The 20649-nt window shown below is 44.9% G+C and overlaps 1 long non-coding RNA gene across 1 annotated transcript; it reads left to right on the top strand.

The window, feature by feature from the left end:
- Positions 1-15736: 15736 nt before the first annotated feature.
- LOC144602722 (uncharacterized) lies at positions 15737-20413 on the top strand. Its single transcript, XR_013548488.1, has 3 exons — positions 15737-16266; positions 18266-18370; positions 20373-20413. It is a non-coding gene; the product is annotated as an uncharacterized LOC144602722 (long non-coding RNA).
- The last annotated feature ends 236 nt before the right edge of the window (positions 20414-20649 follow it).

Below are 20649 nucleotides of genomic sequence, written 5' to 3'. Positions count from 1 at the left end.
GCTCGCACCCGATCCATCCTCAGCGATTCAAATATACTTTATTGTCACATGCAGCAAGGTAGTGAAATTCTTTTTATTCACAAAATGCTGGAGCAACTCAGCAGGTCGGGCAGCATCTCGGGAGAGAAGGAATGGGTGACGTTTCGGGTCGAGACCCTTCTTCAGACTCAGTGAAATTCTTTGTCCCTGCATACAATGCACAAACTACAGGGTCGCCACATTTCCAGCGCCGACAAAGTTACAAAAGTGCTCATCGGTCATGTTGTTTCCTCTCGTTCTCGGCGACCCCGCTCCCCCTTCTCCATGCAGATCAAGATGTCCCATTTTCTTTCATTTGACCCACATCCCTCAAACTTTCGCATCTATGTGCCTGTCTAAATGTATTTTACATGTTGCCGCACCTGCCTCAACTACCTCCTCCGGCAATTTGTTCCATATACCCACCGCTCAGGTTCCTATTAACTCTTTTCCCACTAACTTTAAACCCACATCCCCAAGTTCTTGATTCCCCTCCCCTGGGTAAAAGATTGAATTCCGCTCATAATTTTATACACTATTTTATAAGTTCACCCACCAAGGCACAAAGTCCTGGACCTGCCAACCTCTCCCTGTGGCTCAATCCCTGCCCCTGCGCTGTAACAAAGAGATTGGAACCATTGACTCTGTTGCCCAAGGACATGCTCACTCTTCTTCTCCACAGACCTTCAGGTAACACAGGAGCTTGCAGGTGCTGGACACAGGGAAACGGCGCTGGAATAACTATGCCGGCAGGGCAGCATCTGTGGAGGGAAACGGTCAGTCAGCACTTCAGACCTTCCTCAGCATTTGCCTTGCCCACTATTTTGTCCCACGTGGCTTACAGCGTTTCTCGACTTCCCATTTTGGGTGCAGCCTGGATCTCGGGAAACTGCATTCCTTCCATCGCTTCTCCTAACAGTTCTCCCTTGGTTCCCGTGCTCTACACTCTCTGCCATGGTCTGGTACTTTCTGGTCCTCACTCATTCACTCCTCGAGCATTTGACATGGTGGGAAAATGAGAATGTTGCAATATTGGTTGCAGTAGGCAGGACGGTGTTAGACCAAGGCCAAATGATTGAAAGTAGCTGGAAGTATCCTTCTTGAAAAAGGGTCCCAACCTGAAATGTCACCTATCCATGTTCTCCAGGGATGCTGACTGACCCGTTGAGTTACTCCAGCACTTGGTGTCTTATTAAGGGAGCAACACCACTTGGACAAAGGAACAAGCACACATTTCTGTAAAGCCTAAACAAAAAGCATTGGCAGTTAAGATTTCAACCATGACACAGCCCTGATTGGATTCTGACATTGGGCTGTCTGTGTGGAGTTCACATGTTCTCCGTGCCCTCATGCGTTTTCTCCGGGTGCTCTGGCTGCTGGGAGTGGATGCAAAAGCATGAGCGGGTGATCGACGGTCAATGTGGACTGACGGGCCTGTTTCTATGCTATATCCTTCAACTCACTGGTAGCAAAAGAGTTATTGGTGAAAGGAGCAAGATTTATTGAGCAAAACACAAACTGCTGGTGCAACTGTGGGACTGGCAGCATCTGTGGAAAGAATGGACAGGTGACATCGAGTCAGAATTCATGAAATGCATTGAGAATGAAACCAACCCAAACAAGGGGTTATATCATAGACACAAAAGCTGGAGTAACTCGGCAGGACAGGCAACATCTCTGGAGAGAAGGAAAGGGTGGCGTTTCTGGTCGATAAGAGTGGTCTCAACCCAAAATGTTACCCATTCCTTCTCTCCAGAGATGCTGCCTGTCCTGCTGAGTTACTCAAGCTTTTTGTGTCTATCTTTAGGTTAAACCAGCATCTGCAGTTCCATCTTACACATGGGGTTATATCACATGGTTTAAAGAAAAAACCCAATATGCTTCCAGTCCTCTTTATTGCAATGCACAACAAGACATTTGTTGCACTTTAATTTCTGGAGACCTGCCCCCAGAGCACACAACCGCCCAAAACTGCACGTGGCCAGAGCTCGAACCTTCTCCAGTGAGGCGAGGTTCTAACCTCTATGCTGTACAATTTGAACCATTGCTCAAACCACCTCTCAGCCGACAGATTTTAATGGTAATCTTCATCATTATTCACAGGGCACGAGCAGCAGTTTTGGCCAAGGGAAAAGACAATTGAAAATCATGAACTTAAACCTGACTCAAAAATTATCTGCCAGGCATGATCCATGCCCTCATTCTGGTTGAGCTTGCCATAGAACGATGAGAGGGGATCTTATCGAAGCATAAGATTATTAAAGGGTTGGACACGTTAGAGGCAGGAAACATGTTCCCAGTGTTGGGGGAGTCCAGAACCAGGGGCCACAGTTTGAGAATAAGGGGTTGGCCATTTAGAATGGAGATGAGGAAAAACCTTTTCAGTCAGAGAGTTGTAAATCTGTGGAATTCTCTGCCTCAGAAGGCAGTGGAGGCCAATTCTTTGAATGCATTCAAGAGAGAGCTAGATAGAGCTCTTTAGGATAGCGGAGTCACGGTGTGTGGGGAGAAGGCAGGAACGGGGTACTGATTGAGAATGATCAGCCATGATCACATTGAATGGTGGTGCTGGCTCGAAGGGCCAAATGGTTTACTCCTGCACCTATTGTCTATTGTCTTTTAAAAAAAATATATTTTAATGTTTTTTAAAGCATATGTACAAATAATAATAAACGACAAACTAGTCATAAAATTCTTACATAGCTTCAATTTTTTAATTTTTAAAGAAAAAATAAAGATGAAAAGAGGCTGAAAAAAAAGACTATAAACTAATAGAGAGCAAAGAAAAAAGAGAATTACTAACATAAAGATTATGGGGATAGATCCGGTAGTTAATGAGTATAGTTGTACATCAAACCCTAAGCCTCTTGTGAGTGAATTTATGCACCTGGTTGAGTCCTTCAATCTGACTCTTCACACCACAGGACCCACTCACAGGTTAGGCCATACTCTCGACCTAGTGTTATCGTCCGGATTCCCAATCAACAACATTGAAACTACTGAAGCCCGTCTATCGGACCACAGCGCTATCATTTTTGACGCATCTCTGCCTTTATCTCCCGCAAAATCTCATCTCCCTGTTCGCTACTCCCGCGACATAAATTCATTGACTGCCAGTAAATTCTCCGAGGCTCTCACAGCTGCCCCCAACATCTGCACTATTGAGGCTTCTCCCCCCCCCCATCTCAGCACTGAGGTTCTCGCCTCTTTATTTAATATCACTTGCTCTTCCATCCTGGATTCTATCGCTCCCCTTAAAATGAAAAAGCCTAAGCCCAAAGATCGGCCTTGGCTCAATGACACCACCAAAGCCCTAAGAAGGGAGTGCAGAAAATCAGAAAGGAGGTGGAAATGTGACAAGCTTCAAATTTCCTTCGAAATTCTGAGAAACAATCTTCTCAAATACCAGGAAGCAGTAAAGTCTGCAAGAGCACAATACTTCTCTGACCTTATTTCCAAAAACTCTCATAACTCCAAGGTCCTATTTAGCACAATTACCTCTGTCATATGTCCCGCCCCCAGTACCAGCTTATTTGGGTCCCCTGCTAAGTGCGAAGAATTCGCTAAATTTTTCACCAACAAAGTTGAGAACATTAGAATGAACATTTCCCCTCCCACCCGTGACCTAGCTGTCTCACTAGTCTGTTCATCTAAATTGGACTGCTTCCAACCCGTCACTCTATCCTCCCTTGCAAAGCTTGTCTCCGCTATGAAACCTGCAACCTGCCCCCTTGATCCTGCCCCCACTGCCCTTCTGAAGGATGTCATTGCAATAGCCGGTCCCAGCATCCTCTCTATTATCAATAGTTCTCTGGCCACTGGCACTGTTCCAACCGGTTTCAAGCATGCGGTGGTCCAGCCCCTACTGAAAAAACCTAACCTAGACCCCACCTTGCCTAGCAACTACAGACCCATTTCCAAACTACCATTCCTGTCAAAAGTCCTTGAAAAGGCAATTCTAAACCAATTAGTGCCCTACCTGCACCAAAACACCATCCTGGAAAGTTTCCAGTCAGGTTTCAGAGCCCACCACAGCACAGAGTCTGCCTTGTTGAAGGTACACAACGACCTGCTTCTCGCAATCGACACCGGCGACTGTGCAATCCTGCTCCTTCTCGACCTCAGCGCAGCGTTCGATACAGTGGACCACACCATCCTTATTGACCGTCTCCGGTACGCGGTTGGCATTGATGGCACTGCCCTGAGCTGGTTCGCTTCGTACCTCAAAGATAGGAGTTTCACCATCAACATAGGCAGTTATTCCTCTGCTCCAGCTAGCCTCTCCTGCGGAGTTCCACAAGGCTCCATCCTAGGCCCCATTCTCCTCTCTCTATACATGCTCCCCCTTGGCCAAATCATTCAAAGGCACGGCATTTCTTTCCACTGCTATGCCGATGACGCTCAGCTTTACCTCCCCCTGAAACCCAACAACCAGTCAAATTTAAACAGCCTCTTATACTGCCTTGAGGACATAAAATGTTGGATGGCACAGAACTTCCTCCAATTAAATGAGAGAAAGTCTGAGGTCATCCTATTCGGCCCCTCCGACTCCATCAAATTGATAACAGGCAGTCTTGGAAGCCTATCCTGCCCAGTCAAACCGCATGTCAAAAACCTCGGCATGATATTTGGCTCTACATTAAAATTTGATAAGCAAGTCAACGCTGTGGTAAAAGCCAGCTTCTTCCAACTTCGAACCATAGCTAAAATCAAACCTTTCCTCCAATTCGACGACACAGAAAAAATCATTCACGCTTTCATTTCCTCCCGCCTAGACTACTGCAACTCCCTAAACACTGGGATCAGCCAATCTTCCCTGTCCCGCCTGCAACTGGTCCAAAACGCCGCAGCGAGACTTCTGACGGGTACCCGTAAAAGGGACCACATCACCCCGATTCTTGCCTCTCTCCACTGGCTCCCTGTACGGTACAGAATCAACTTCAAGCTCCTCCTATTCACGTATAAAGCCCTAAATGGACATTCCACCCCCTACATCAAAAATCTTCTAACCCACCTCTCTAACTCCAGGTCCCTCAGGTCGGCCGACTTGGGGCTACTCACTATCCCGCGGTCTAGGCGTAAGCTCAGGGGTGACCGCGCTTTTGCGGTTGCAGCTCCTAGACTGTGGAACAGCATCCCTCTACCCATCAGAACTGCCCCCTCCATCGACTCCTTTAAGTCCAGACTCAAAACCTATTTCTACTCCCTAGCGTTTGAGGCTCATTGAGGAGACGCTGTGAACTGTTTGCGCGCTACTGTATGTTTCATTTTTTTTCCTTAGTACCTAATCAGATGTACAGCACTTTGGTCAACGTGGGTTGTTTTTAAATTTGCTATACAAATAAAATTGACTTGACTTGACTTGACTAAACTCAAGTTTTAACTTTAGTTTTAAATTTTAGTTTTGTGACAAGCCCATTTACTTTTTTAAAAATTCAATAAATGGAGACCATATTTTAAAAAATAGATCTGGTTTGTCAATTAAGGCAAACCTTATTTTTTCCAAATGCAAGGTCTCGGTCATTTCCGTAATCCATATTTTAATTGTGGGGGTCACTGTTTTTTTCCAAAATTTAAGTATTAATTTTTTCGCAGTTATTAAACTGTAGTCAAGAAAGCGTCTCTGACTTAGCGTAAAGTTTGTAATGTGTTCTGATAATCCTAAAATTATTAATTTTGGATCTAAATCCAGTTGGTTATCGATAACTTTAGAAATGATTTTTAAAATATCGATCCAAAAATTTTGCATGTTTGTACAAGTCACAAAAGTGTGAGTTAAATTGGCTTCTTGAAATTGACATTTATCACAAATAGGAGAGATACTTGGGAAGATCCTGTTTAATTTTGTCTTCGAATAATGTAGTCTGTGTAATATTTTAAATTGTATTAATGAGTGTCTAGTGTTTAACGAGCATTGATGTATGTGTTGTAAACTTTCGTCCCATATGTCTTGCGTTATGGGTTGAGCCAATTCGTCCTCCCATGCTCGTCTATATGATTCTGATGACGGAATGTCGGTATCTAAAAGAGTGTTATAAATATAAGATATTAATTTATTTGTATTGTAGTGACGGTTCAAGCATTCATCAAGAATTCCTGGGCCTCTAAATCTATATGTATCGGGATTGCTTGAAATAAGTATAGTAGATGTGGGAGGAAGATCATCTTTATAGCATTAATTCGACCAGCTAGTGAAATGGGGAGTGTTTTCCAAAATTGGATATTTCTATGTAATTTAGTAACTAAAGAAGGGAAATTTGATTTAAATAAAGAAGTATATTTCCTAGTCATGTAGATTCCAAGGTATTTGATGTATGTATAGGCAATTTTAAAAGGGAATTGTTGAAGTATAGCCGGATTTTGTTCCGTAATTGGCATGATTTCGCTTTTGTACCAATTAATTCTATATCCGGAGAATGAGCCAAATTGAGTTATGAGATTTAGTAAATTCGGATTGCTAATTTCAGGTTTTCTGATGTATAATAGTACATCATCCGCATATATAAGGAAATTTTGTTAATTGTATGTTTAGTGTTATAGCCATGAATGTCTGGGTGTGATCTGATACTCTCGGCGAGTGGTTCTATAACGAGGGCAAATAAAAGCGGAGATAGTGGACATCCTTGTCTACAACCTCTGGATAAGTGAAATTTTGGTGACAACATTTGGTTTGTGAGTATTCTGGCTGTTGGAGTTTTATATAAAAGTTTCACCCATGAGCAAAAGTTTTCACCGAGTTGGAATTTTTCCATCACGGAGAAAAGATAGGGCCATTCCACTTGATCAAATGCTTTTTCAGCGTCTAGTGAAATGATTGCTAAGTCTTCGTTTAATATTCTATTTGAGTATATCATATTGAACAAGCGTCTTAGGTTATAGATAGAACATCGTTTAGATATAAAGCCTGATTGGTCAGGGTGTATTAATTTATCAATAACTAAACTTAATCTATGAGCTAAAACTTTAGCTAATATCTTCTGATCAGTATTTAAAAGAGCTATGGCTCTATACGAACCAGGATCTTCAGAATCCTTATCTTTTTTAGACATAAGTATTATTGTTGATTCAGTCAAAGTTTGTGGTAATATCTGTTGTTTAAAGGCGTAACTATATACAGTTTGTAAGCGTGGGGAGATCAAGTCACTAATTTTTTTATAAAATTCATTATTTAAGCCATCAGGACCAGGGGTCTTCCCATTTTTCAAGGACTTAATGACCTCTTCAATGTCATTCGTAGTTATTTCTGCGCCCAGTAAATTTCTCTCATTGTCATTTAAACAAGAGAGGTTACATTTCTGCAGAAAGTTTTGCATATTCGCAGGGCTATCTATTATGTTTGATGAGTATAATGTCTGATAAAATTGCAAAAATCTCTTGTTAATGTCCTTGGGTAATTTAAGCAAGTCTCCGTTGTCTGATCTGATTTTATGAATTGTGGATTCGTCTTCTAATTTACGGAGTTGTCGAGCTAACAATTTCTGTGGCTTATCTCCAAATTCAAAATATATTTGTTTAGTATGCTGGAAAAGCCTTAAGATTTGAGCTGAAAGTATATGATTTAACCTATATTTAAGAACAGCAATTTTATTATGTATTATAATAGAAGGAGCGATCGCATTTGTTGTGTCTAACTGTTTTATCCGTCTTTCTAGCTCATGTTGTTCAGCTCGGTTCTTCTTGTTTTGGGAAGCCTGAAAGGCAACAATACATCCTCTCACAAATGCTTTGAATGTTTCCCAGAGCAGGGAGGCAGATGTTTCAGGGAGGTCATTTGTCTGAAAAAAGGTTTTAATCTGCAAGTTGAGATAGTTGTAACATGCTGTTTCGTTTAAGATTTGTGGGTTGAATCTCCAATTAGTCTGTTTCTCCGTTACTCCTTGTAGTTTTACCCTAAATGTTAGAGGGGAATGATCGGATATAATAATGTTATGATATTTTGAATTATACGTATAAGGAATGAGTTTGGAGTCCACTAAGAAGTAGTCAATTCTTGAATATGTTTTGTGCACTGGTGAATAAAAAGAATACTCACGGCCTGAGGGGTTTTCAATTCTCCAAACGTCTTTTATATTTGCACTGTTTATATATGAATTTAATAATTCACATGACTTGGATTTTATTTTCCTTTGAGTTGACGATCTATCCAAATAAGGATCTAATATACAATTTAAATCTCCTCCAATTATCAAATTGTATTGTCCAAATTCTGGAATAGTATTAAATATTTTCTTAAAAAATAGCGGGTTGTCAAAGTTTGGTGCATAGATATTCACCAATATCAGTTTTGTAGAATACAGTTCACCCACTAATATGACATATCTACCTTCAGTGTCAACAATAGAAGAGGTATGTTTGAATGGTATACCCTTACGGATTAAAATGGCTACCCCTCTTGATTTAAAGGAGAATGATGAATGAAATAATTTATCAATCCATTTGCCTTTAAGTCTATTATGTGCTACGTTTTTGAGATGGGTTTCCTGAAGAAACATTATATCAGCATTAATTGATTTTAGATGAGAAAGTACTTTACCTCTTTTGATTGGTTCATTAATGCCCTTGACATTCCAGCTACAAAATGTAATACCTTTATCCCCAGATTTCGTAGTAGTATCATGCATCTTAAAGATTAAATGGTCTATGATAAAGTAAATGGTTTGTCACACGAACCATAGCATTCTTCTTGAGTGGAGGTTGGGTGGTCTTTTGTGGTATTCGGAGTATCACCCGAAAGTATCTCCCAAAATGATATAAATACTTAATAATAACATAGTGAAAAAAATTAGAAGTAAGATAAGAACGTAGAGAGTTAAAAGAGTGCAGGAAAAGAAAAGAAACATCTAAAACTACAACTACAATTAGTGCAGTTAGTGAAAGCCACCCTATGGTGGCAAAAAATTCAAGGACTTCCGTAGCTTGTGACAAAATTAATACTAGCTCCGGTTTTTAAAAAAATATATATTTTTAGAAGCAAGGGGAAATAAACAGGACAGGCCCAAAGGAATTTAATCCAAAATAGGCCAGTTTTCCCCCGTAGGGTGTATTAGTTAAATGTTAAAAGTAAAATTTACATAAATGTTACTTGAACTTCTTATTGGTAGTGATTAATAATAATTTTTTATTAATAGTAGTTAATAAAGATTAATAGTCATATAGCTTATTCACTGGTCTTGGAATTTTAAATTATAACGCCTTATAGCCCAATCAGTTCTCTGCCAGTGATTACAGCCGTGGAGTGGTATTCATCCCTTCAGCGAGTTTTCAATCTCTCGGGCGAATTCGAATGCTTTATTGTGATCAGTACAAAAGGTTTCTGTCTGCTTGTAGGTGACTCACAGTTTGGCAGGGTACAACATTCCGAATCTGAGCGATGGGATCTTCCTCAAAATTGATCTTGTCTCGTTAAAAAGTGCTCTTTTCTTAACCACCTCAACAGGATAATCTCTAAAAATACGGATATTGTCGCCTTGGAATGATAAGTTTCTGTTGGTAGCGATTCTCGACAAAATATCTTCTAAGACGCGAGAGTAGTGTTCCTTTAATATCAGATGCCTTGGGGGAGCGTCAGCAGCTGGCCGAGCTCTCAGTGCTCTGTGGGCTCGATCCAGCAAAGGTTTTGTGTCCAGTTTCAAAACATCCCGTAGGAGTTCAGCAGTGAGATCACAAAGGTTTTTATCTTTCTCTTGGCCTACTTTAACTCCAACAATCCTTAGGTTCTGACGTTTAGAGCGACCCTCTAAGTCAATGCATTTTTCGGTTACTTTCGCTAGTAGATCAGATAGGCGTTGAGTCTCCGTTAATATCCTTTTTGTTGTTTCAGAGCTTGTCTCAGCTAGAACTTCCAACTCGCGTATAGCCTCGTCATGTTAATGTACCGTAGTAGTAATATGCTCCAACTTACTGGTAAAGTCGGAATCCAGCTTTTGTAGTTTAGAGTTTACTTCTACCATATGTTCGTTCATACTCTCACATATTTCTTTCTTCACTGATGATAACTTCTCACTGATGATATTTCTCCCTTCAATCCTTTCAACGATATTAATTCATCTTTCATTTCCTGAAAATCATCCTTCATACTTGAAAGCTCCTCACCAACTATGGTTCGAAATTCCTCCAATCCAATTTTTTTAGGCTGTGGCTTTCGAGGCTGTTTGGGAATTTCTTCTTGGGTCGGCACTGGAATTGAGGCTGAGGCTGAGGCTGATGCTTCCATCTGACCTGATTCTGCTTCCGGCAGCCTGGCCTTGCCAGCTCGTTTTGCAGCTGTTTTTAACGGGGGAGTGCGACTTATCGACATATAAACGGTAGGAGTCACGGTCTGATGACTTCACTCACCCTTCGTTGAAAGTTAGCGGCAAATTTCAGTGGACCCGTCCCGTTCTTTCCCCTTAAGATCGGATTTTCTTTGGAGCTAGTTGACGCGTGGCTTTATCAGAGCATAGCGCCACCGGAAGTCGGAAGAAAAGATTTAAACCAGCATCTGGAGGTCAATCCTACACAAAACGTAGAACAGATCATTGTTACTGAGGAGAAGGTGACAACGACGCATACAGAGATAAAATTTAATCTGGGGACTGTCAGACTGGCCACAGAACTAGGAAGGGGGAGGGGTGGAGGGAGAGGGAAAACAAGGGTTACTTGAAGTTAGAGGTCAATATTCATACTGCTGGGGTGTAAACTGCCCAAGCGAAATGTGAGGTGCTTACAAATGTCAGTGTGGGAATGGAACGGGAAGTTAAAGAGATGATGAGCAACTGGGAGATTAAGTATGTTCAGGCAGACTGAGCAGAGGTGCTCAGCGAAACGATCACCGAAACTTCACTTGGTCTCACCGATATTTAGTCCACACCTGGTCCAGCGGATACAGTAGATGAGGTTGGAGGAGGTGCAAGTGAAATTCTGCCTCACCTGGAAAGACTGTCGAGGACCTTGGATGGAGTCGAGGGCGGAGATATCGGGACAGATGATGCATCTCCTGCGGTTGCAGGGGGAGTACCTGGGGAGGATGTGGTTTGGGTGGAAAGGGACAAGTCAACCAGGGAGTTGCGGAGGGGAACGGTCACTGCAGAAGGCAGGAAGGGATGAAGACGTGGCCAGTAGTGGGATCCCATTGGAGGTGGCGAAAATGTCGGAGGAATAGGTGCTGAATACAAAGGCAGATGGGGTGAAAGGTGAGGACTCTTGTCGCTGTTTTGACTGGGGGTAGGGGGGGGGGCAAGAGCGGAGATATCAAGGAGACCTTGGTGAGGGCCTCATCTATGATGTAGAGGGGAACCCCCATTCTCTAAAGAATGAGGACATCTCAGATGTGCGGCGTAGATAGAGGAATTGGGAATAGGGGATAGAGGGGGATGGGAGGGTGAGGAGGGGAGAGGGTGTAGGAGGGGAGCGAGGGTAGGCGGAGGGGGGTAAGGGTTGGGAGGAAGGTGGAGTGGGGGGAGAAGGGAGGTGAGGGGAGGGAGAGAGGGAGAGTCAGGGGGGTAGTGGTTTAGCACTTGGTCGAGTAAATTAATAAACTTGATAATTAAATTGGAGGAAATCAGGCAGTTAAACATTCCTAATCTCCCCAAAATAAAATCGATTAAGGTAAAATAAAGTGTTCAGTCAGTAGATTGCCTCCAAATGTGTCCAAATGCAGTTATAACGTCATCCGGTGATAAGTGATAGGAGCAGAAAGAGACCTGAGGGGAAGGGTTTTCACAGCGGGGGTTTTCACAGGGAGGGGATTGGGAGTGAGAGGGGAGGGGGATGGGGGGGATGGAGAGGGTGGAGGAGGGGGGGAAAGGAGGGAGGGAGGGGGAGTGAGAGAGGAGGAGGCGGGGTGTGGGGGTGGGGGGAAAGGGGGAGGGAGGGAGGGGGAGGGGGAGTGAGAGAGGGGGGTGGGGGAGGTGAGGGGTTTGGGAGGGAGGGGTGGAGGAGAGGGAGGGGAGGGCGGGAGGGGGAGAAGGGGCAGGGGAGGGAGGGTGTAGGAGGGAGCGGGGTGGGAGGAGGGGGGAGGGAGGAGAGGGTGTTGCCCCAATGCAGTAGAGGGAACCCTAGGGGGGAGAGGGAGAGGGGGCGAGGGGAGCGTGGGAGGGAGGGGGGAGGGAGGGAGGGAGGGAGGGGTGGAAGGAGGGGAGGGAGGGAGAGAGGGGGGTGGGAGGGAGGGAGAGAGGGGGGTGGGAGGGAGGGAGGGAGGGGGTGGATGGGAGGGAGGGAGGGAGGCAAGTGGGAGAAAGGAGGGGTCGGGAGGGAGGGAGGCAGCGGGGGGGGGGGGGAGGTAGGGAGTGGGAGGGGGAAGGGAGGGGAGGGGGGGAGGGAGGGGGAAATGGGGGAGGGGTTGAGGGGCGGGGCGGTAGAGAGGGAGGTACGGGGAGGGGGGAGGGTGGGGAAGGGAGTGCGGGAGATGGGGAGGAAGGAATGGAGGGAGAGGGGGAAAGGGGAGGAGGGGGAGAGGGGGAGGGGGATGAGAGGGGCGGGGAGAGTGCGGGGGGGAGAGGGTGCTGCACCAATGAAACAGTAGTTTGCCACTTGGTCGAGTAAATGAATAAACTTGATAATTAAATTAGAGGAAAGTAGGCAGTTAAAAACATTCATAATCTCCCCGAAATAAAATCGATTAAGGTAAGATAAAGTGCTTTAAACTTTCAAAAAAGCTGTCCATGAGCAATTAAATAGTCAATAGTCAATTTGTTTGTCACATACACATAAATATGCAGTGAAATGAAAATTTACCCGCAGTTCAACAATAAGACCAATAAGAATAATCAATAAAAATGCAATAACACATACAATCATAAACCAACACAAAACAAAAGAAACATCCATCACAGTGAGTCTCCTCCAGTCCCCTCCTCACGGTGATGGAAGGCCAGAATGTCTTTTTCTCTTCCCCTGCCGTCTTCTCCCGCGGTCAGGCTGTTGAAGTTGCCACATCGGGGCGGTCGGGGCTCCCGACATTGAAGCCCCCGCCGGGCGGTGAAAATCCTGCGGCTTATTCCAGGCCGCGCCGGACGGTGAAAGGTCCGCGGCGGGCCGACCCAAGCCCCGCGATTCGGGGCGGGCTAAAGGCTTAATATGATATCAAATGCACAGCTCCACCTAATTCATCAGATCATATTTATTCATGATTTGTATACAGGGAATAGCACACGAAATGTTAAATTTGTGGGGCGTCAGTGTTGATTGATTTTGGCAGCAATAGATCGCCCTCTGCTGGTGCAGCAAATCTCTGGCGACAAACGTCATCTATCTCCGTTTAACTATTCAAATGATCAGATATGGTATGTTGGTATTGATAGCGAGGGGATTTGAGTATAGGAGCAGGGAGGTTCTGCTGCAGTTGTACAGGGCATTGGTGAGACCGCACCTGGAGTATTGCGTACAGTTTTGGTCTCCTAATCTGAGGAAAGACATTCTTGCCGTAGAGGGAGTACAGAGAAGGTTCACCAGATTGATTCCTGGGATGGCAGGACTTTCATATGAAGAAAGACTGGATAGACTCGGTTTGTACTCGCTGGAATTTAGAAGATTGAGGGGGGATCTTATAGAAACTTACAAAAATCTTAAGGGGTTGGACAGGCTAGATGCAGGAAGATTGTTCCCGATGTTGGGGAAGTCCAGAACAAGGGGTCACAGTTTAAGGATAAGGGGGAAGTCTTTTAGGACCGAGATGAGAAAGTTTTTTTTCACACAGAGAGTGGTGAATCTGTGGAATTCTCTGCCACAGAAGGTAGTTGAGGCCAGTTCATTGGCTATATTTAAGAGGGAGTTAGATGTGGCCCTTGTGGCTAAAGGGACCAGGGGGTATGGAGAGAAGGCAGGTATGGGATACTGAGTTGGATGATCAGCCATGATCATATTGAATGGCGGTGCAGGCTCGAAGGACCGAATGGCCTACTCCTGCACCTATTTTCTATGTTTCTATATTTCTATATTAATATCAGATTTACACGGTTATAATGAGAAGTGCTTAAAGCTTCATTGTTTCTTTTTCTTCTCGTACTCCAAAGTGGAAAGAGAGATATATTGATGTGGAGGAAGGAACTGGACATGTTGGGTCAAACTGAAGATAGACACAAAATGCTGTGGCAACTCAGCGGCACAGGCAGCATCTCTGGAGAGAAGGAATGGGTGACGTTTCGGGTCAAAACCCTTCTTCAGACTGATAGTCGCGGGAAAGGGAAATGGGAGATATGGGCGATGATGTAGCGAGATGTAGAACAAATCAATGAATGATAAGCAAAAAAAATAACAATGATAAAGGAAACAGGCCACTGTTTGCTAGGTGAGAACGAAAAACTGGTGTGATTTGGGTTGGGGAGGGATGGGGAGAGAGGGAATGCAGGGGTAACTTCAAGTTAGAGAAATCGATGTGTGTACCACTCCTGCTCTGCCCTAGGTGCTCGTTGGATAGAAAAACATTTACGGACTGTTTTTCATTTCTAGATATAGAAACATAGAATCATAGAAAATAGGTGCAGAAATACCTTCCATCCAGCACCGCCATTCAATATGATCATGGCTGATCAACCAGAATCAGTAACCCATTCCTGCTTTCTCCCCATATCCCCTGATTCCATTAGCCCTAAGAACCACATCCAACTCTCTCTTGAATACATCCAGTGAATTGGTCTCCACTGCCTTCTGTGGCAGAGAATTCCACAGATATGGCAACCCTGACAATTACTCTCCCACTCTGTTATTTCCTTGCGATTGTTTTGAGATAAGCATCCCTGTCCTCTCTTTGTCATAGAGTGATAGAGAGGCACAGCATGGAAACAGGCCCATCAACCCAACTTACCCACAGGCCAACATGCTCCAGCTACACTAGTACCACCTGCCCATGTTTGGTCCACATTCCTCCAAACCTGTCCTATTCATGTACCTGTCTAACTGTATCTTAAACGTTGGGATAGTCCCAGCCTCAACTACCTCCTCTGGCAGCTTGTTCCATCCACCAACCACCCTTTGTGTGAAAAAGCTACCCCTCAGATTGCTATTAAATCTTTCCACCTTAACCTTAAACCTATATCCTCTGGTCTTCGATTCACCTACTCTGGTCAAGAGACTGTATTCATATCATGATTTTATACACCTCTATAAGATCACTCCTCATCCTCCTGCACCCAAGGGATAGAGTCCCAGGCTACTGTACAGCTCCCTACAGCTCACACCCTCTAGTCCTGGCAACATTGCAATAAATCTTCTCTGTCCTCTTTCCGGCTTGACAACATTTTCCCTATAACATGGTGCCCAGCCAGAACTGAACACAATACTCTAAATGCGGTCTCACCAACGTCTTATACAACTGCGACATGACCTCCCAACTCTCTCTTCGATTCCCCCTTTTTGAGCCTCCTAGTCGATTCGATTTAAGTTATGAAGGAAAGTAAACTGCAGATGCTGGTTTAAATCGAAGGTCGACACAAAATGCTGGAGTAACTCAGCGGGTCAGGCAGCATCTCTGGAGAGAATCAGTCACATCAGTCTGAATAAGAGTCTCGATACGAAACGTCACCCATTCCATCTCTCCAGAGATGCTGCCTGACCCGCTGAGTTACTCCAGCATTTTGTGTCTACCTTCATTTTAATTTAATGTTGTTTCCATTAATTCCCTCAAATTGTCAGCGTCCCAGACCCGTGGGGTGTTGGGGAAGAAAGAAGACCAAAAATGTCAAACGCTGCAAGTTGTAACACTGGATATTTTTGTGGCATCAACTGAAAACCGTGCCCGCCCAGATCGCCCTTCACTGTTTATTTGACACTTCACAGACGAAATTAGAGGCCCCTTTGTTTTTTTAAAGGGGGGTGGGACTTGGGTTGTTTTGTGCAAAATGGAAGCGAAGCGAGAAACGGTGGGAACTTGCTGAAGCGGCCTCTGCGCACACACGGACCAATCTACACTCATACCAAGTGTAAATACTCCGTACAGAAGACCACCCGTAGTCAGGATTAAACCCGTCCGTGCAGAAGAGCCCCCATACCCGCGGATCACTGGCCCTGCAAGGCAGCAACTCTACCGTGCCGCCCACCGGAGACGCTGGGACTTGTAACTGGTGACAAGGCAGAGTTGCGGTCAGTCTCCTGCCGCAGAGTGGCTGTATATTTCAAACGGCGATCTGCTTTTTCAGGTCGGACACACGAGCAACTCTATCTCACGGACTAGACTTCCTCGCCAGCGAGCTGGACAAGCGGGTGTAAAGGTTTGCAGCAACCAAGATTCCGGGGGAGGCATCGAATCCGGTGAACAAATGTCGTAGAGAGGAGGTGAAAAGATATATCCTTTTTGTTGTCTGGGAGTCTGATGGGAATTTTGCTAACGGCTTTCATCGTCTATCTTCAGCGTTCAACGAATGCAAAACGTAATTGAATTTCCCGTCCACGAGAGCAAGGAAAAGAGAGTTACGACCTTCTGACGGTTGTTTCACAAATGTTGCGTTAACCATCTGGCTGTTTTCGTGTGTTTCTGTTTAATTCCTATTTTGGAGCAGGCGTTGGCAAAATGTCGTCATATTCTCCTCCTTTCCCGTAACCTAGAAACAACACCGATTGTCCAGACCGTGCAAAAGCCCAAATTTTAAAATGTCCTTGTGTTCAAGTAATCGTGATCTCACCCTTTGTTTACACAATAGACAATAGGTGCAGGAGGAGGCCATTCAGCCCTTCCAGCCAGCACCACCATCCAATGTGATCAAGGCTGATCATTCACAATCAGTACCCCGTTCCTGCCTTCTCCTCATACCCCCTGACTCCACTATCATTAAGAGCTCTATCTAACTCTCTCTTGAAAGCATCCAGAGAATTGGCCTCCACTGCCTTCTGAGGCAGAGAATTCCACAGATTTACAACTCTCTGAGTGAAAAGTTTTTCCTTATCTCCGTTCTAAATGGCCTACCCCTTATTCTTAAACTGTGGCCCCTGGTTCTGGACTTCCCCAACATTGGGAACATGTTTCCTGCCTCCAGCATGTCCAGTCCCTTAATAATCATATGTTTCAATAAGATCCCCTCTCATCCTTCTAAATTCCAGTGTATACAAGCCCAGTCGCTCCAGTCTTTCAACATACGACAGTCCCGCCATTCCGGGAATTAACCTGGTGAACCGAGGCTGCACTTCCTCAATAGCAAGAATGTCCTTCCTCAAATTTGTAGACCAAAACTGCACACAGTACTCCAGTTGTGGTCTCACTCGGGCCCTGTACAACTGCAGAAGGACCTCTTTGCTCCTAAACTCAACTCCTCTTGTAATGAAGGCCAACATGCCATTAGCTTTCTTCACTGCCTGCTGTACCTGCATGCTTACTTTCAGTGACTGATGAACAAGGACACCCAGATCTCTTTGTACCATCTGACACCATTCAGATAATAATCTGTCCTCCTGTTCTTACCACCAAAGTGGATAACCTCACATTTATCCACATTAAACTGCATCTGCCATGCATCTACCCACTCACACAACCTGTCCAAGTCACCCTGCGTCCTCATAGCATCCTCCTCACAGTTCACACTGCCACCCAGCTTTATGTCATCTGCAAATTTGCCATTCCCGCCATTCCTGGAATTAACCTAGTGAACCTACGCTGCACTCCCTCAATAGCAAGGATGTCCTTCCTCAAATTTGAAGACCAAAACTGCACACAGTACTCCAGGTGCGGTCTCACTCGGGCGTTGTCTTTCCTTCCTTAACACCAGCTTTGGCTGTTAAAGGTCTCCACTGTGCTCAGAAGATAGAGACAAATGCTGGAGTAACTCAGCCGGACAGGCAGCATCTCTGGAGAGAAGGAATGAGTGAATTTTCTGGTCGAGACCCTTCTTCAGACTGAGGGTCAGGGGAGAGGGAGGCACGGAGTTATGGAAGGGTAAAACGAGACATCAAAAGAGTTGCAGATCAAGGAAAAGGTCAAATGTACCATTGTTTGCTTGGAGAAGCTGACAACAAAACAAATAGAGATAAAATGTCAGTCAGACTGGTCTGAGAACTGGGAAGGGAGAGAGAGGGAATACAATAGGTACTTGAAGTTAGAGAAGTCAATGTTCATACTGTTGGGGTGTAAGCTTCCCACGCGAAATGTGAGATGCTGTTCCGCCAATTTGCGCTGGGCCTCACTCTGACAATGGAGGAGGCCCAGGACAGAAAGGTCAGTGTGGGAGTGGGAGGGGGAGTTAAAGTGTTTGGCAACCGGGAAATTAGGTAGGTTTAGGTGGACTGAGCGGAGGTGTTCAGCGAAACGATGACCGAGCATGCACTTTGTCTCGCCGAGAAACAGGGGTCCACACCTGGAACAGTGGATACAGTGGATGAGGTTGGAGGAAGTGCAAGTGAACCTCTGCCTCACCTGGAAAGACTGTCAAGGTCCTTGGACGGAGTCGAGGTAGGAGGTATAGGGTTCTTAGTCCCAGGCAGCAGAGTGTGTCCAACAGCCCTGCATTCTGCATCATGTTATATTCTTTTGTTTGTAAACCTAGGTACTATAACAACATTTAAAAGACATTTGGATTTGTACATGGATAGGAAAGGTTCAGAGGTACATGGGCATAATTGCAGGCAGGTAGGACGAGAGTAGATGGAACATCGTGGTCATAGAGTCTCATAGAACCATAGAGTGATACAGTGTGGAAACAGGCCCTTCACACTAACTTGTCCACACTGGCCAATGTCCCAGCTACACTAGTCCCACCTGCCTGCGTTTGGGCCAGATCACTCCAAACCTGCCCTATCCATGTACCTGTCTAACTGTTTCTTAAACGTTGGGATAAATCCTTCCTCAACTACGTCCTCTGGCAACTTGTTCCATACACCCACCACCCTTTGCGTGAGAAAGTTACCCCACAGTTTCCTATTAAATCTTTTGCCCTTCACCTTAAACCTATGTCCTCTGGTCCTCGATTTGCTCACTTTGGGCAAGAGACTCTGCACATCTACCCGATCTATTCCTCTCATGATTTTTACACATCAACAAGATCACCCCTCATCCTCCTGCTCTCCAAGGACTAGTCTACTCAATCTCTCCCTATAGCTCATACCCTCTAGTCCGGGCAACATCCTCTTTAATGTTCTCGCAACATCCTTTTTTTTAGATTTAGAGATTAAGCGCGGAAACAGGCCCTTCGGCCCACCGAGTCCGTGCCCCCCAGCGATCCCCGCACATTAGCACGAGCCTACACACACTAGGGACAATTTTTACATTTACCCAGTCAATTAACCTACATACCTTTACGTCTTTGAAGTGTTAAGAGCAAGGTTGAGCGGAAGGAAGTTTGGATGACTAGGGAAATTGAGGCTCTGGTCAAGAGTAAGGAGGCATGGGCCAGGTATAAGCAGCTGGGATCAAGTGTATCACTGGAGGAGTTTCGGGAACCAAGGAGCAAGCTAAACGAGGAAATCAGGAGGGAAAAAATGGGACGCGTGTTAGCTCTGGTGGATAGCATTAAGGATAATCCCCAGAGATTTTACATAAAGGGAAAAAAGGGTAACCGGAGAGAGAGAGAGTGGGACCCCTCAGGAATCAAAGTGGTCAACTCTGTGTGGAGCCACAGGAGTTGGGCAAGATCCTCAATGAGTATTTCTCCTCTGTTTTTACCGTGGAGAAAGACAGGAGGACAGGAACTTGAGGAAGTCAATGGAAATGTCTCGAGAACAGTCAGTGTTACAGTGGAAGAGGATCTGAAGGTCCTGACGTGTGTGAAGGTGGACAAATCTCCAGGGCCTGATCAGATATATCCAAAAACACTGTAGGAAGCTCGAGTGAAAATTGCAGGAGCGCGGGCAGAAATTTACAAGTCGTCATTAAATGCAGGAGAGCTGCCGGAAGACTGGAGGGTGGCAAATGTTGTGCCCTGATTCGAGAAGCCTGCAGGGAAAAGGCTGGGAACTATAGGCTGGCGAGCTTAACATCTGTAGTTGGAAAGTACCTGGAGAGTATTCTGAGGGACAGGGTACACATACATTCAGATGGACAAGGGCTGATCAGGGATAGTCCAAGTCAAGTCAAGTCAAATTTATTTGTCACATGCACATACAAGATGTGCAGTGAAATGAAAGCATGGTTTTGTTCAGATGCAGTTGATGCAGAAGGAGATGTAGTTCCTTGCATCTCCACCTTTGTCTCCTTTACCGCACTAGTATTTTGATTGAGAACGACGACGTCGTATCTTATGGGCTCCTACCTTTTCAACCAGTCTTCCGTGTGTGGGTCCTTGTAGAAGCCCATGTAAAACATATCAACCACACTGCCCACATCAATAAAACGGTCCCGCCCGAAACACTATCCGTCTCCTCCCTCCACAGATGCCCGACCCACTGAGTTTCTCTCATCTAAATATAAATTATAATGTGTATTATATGTGATATACTACTCCTTTTCCTTCTCTCAGTTCACAGATGAAGTCACCAAGCTACCTTCTCGACCCGATTGCGTTATTTGAATAAGCTGACAGTGGCATATAATGAAGACCTTCGGCTGCTCTTTCCTCTGCCTTCTGCAGCTTCTCAGCCAAAGAGTTTCAGGTAAAATTAGTTCTGAGTCTCTGTAAGGAGGCGGTGGCTGCAATCTGGCTCAAGAGCTGTTTAATTTGGAAGAAAAATGAAAATGCATCTATGGAAATATAATTCTAAATAAAACAGTGGAGCGTAGGAACAGGTCCTTGATGT

This window comes from Rhinoraja longicauda, chromosome 19, assembly GCF_053455715.1.
Source record: "Rhinoraja longicauda isolate Sanriku21f chromosome 19, sRhiLon1.1, whole genome shotgun sequence".
NCBI classification, from domain to species: domain Eukaryota; kingdom Metazoa; phylum Chordata; class Chondrichthyes; order Rajiformes; family Arhynchobatidae; genus Rhinoraja; species Rhinoraja longicauda.
Note: the sequence above shows the minus strand (reverse complement) of the source record. Positions and strands in the feature narration are given on the sequence as shown.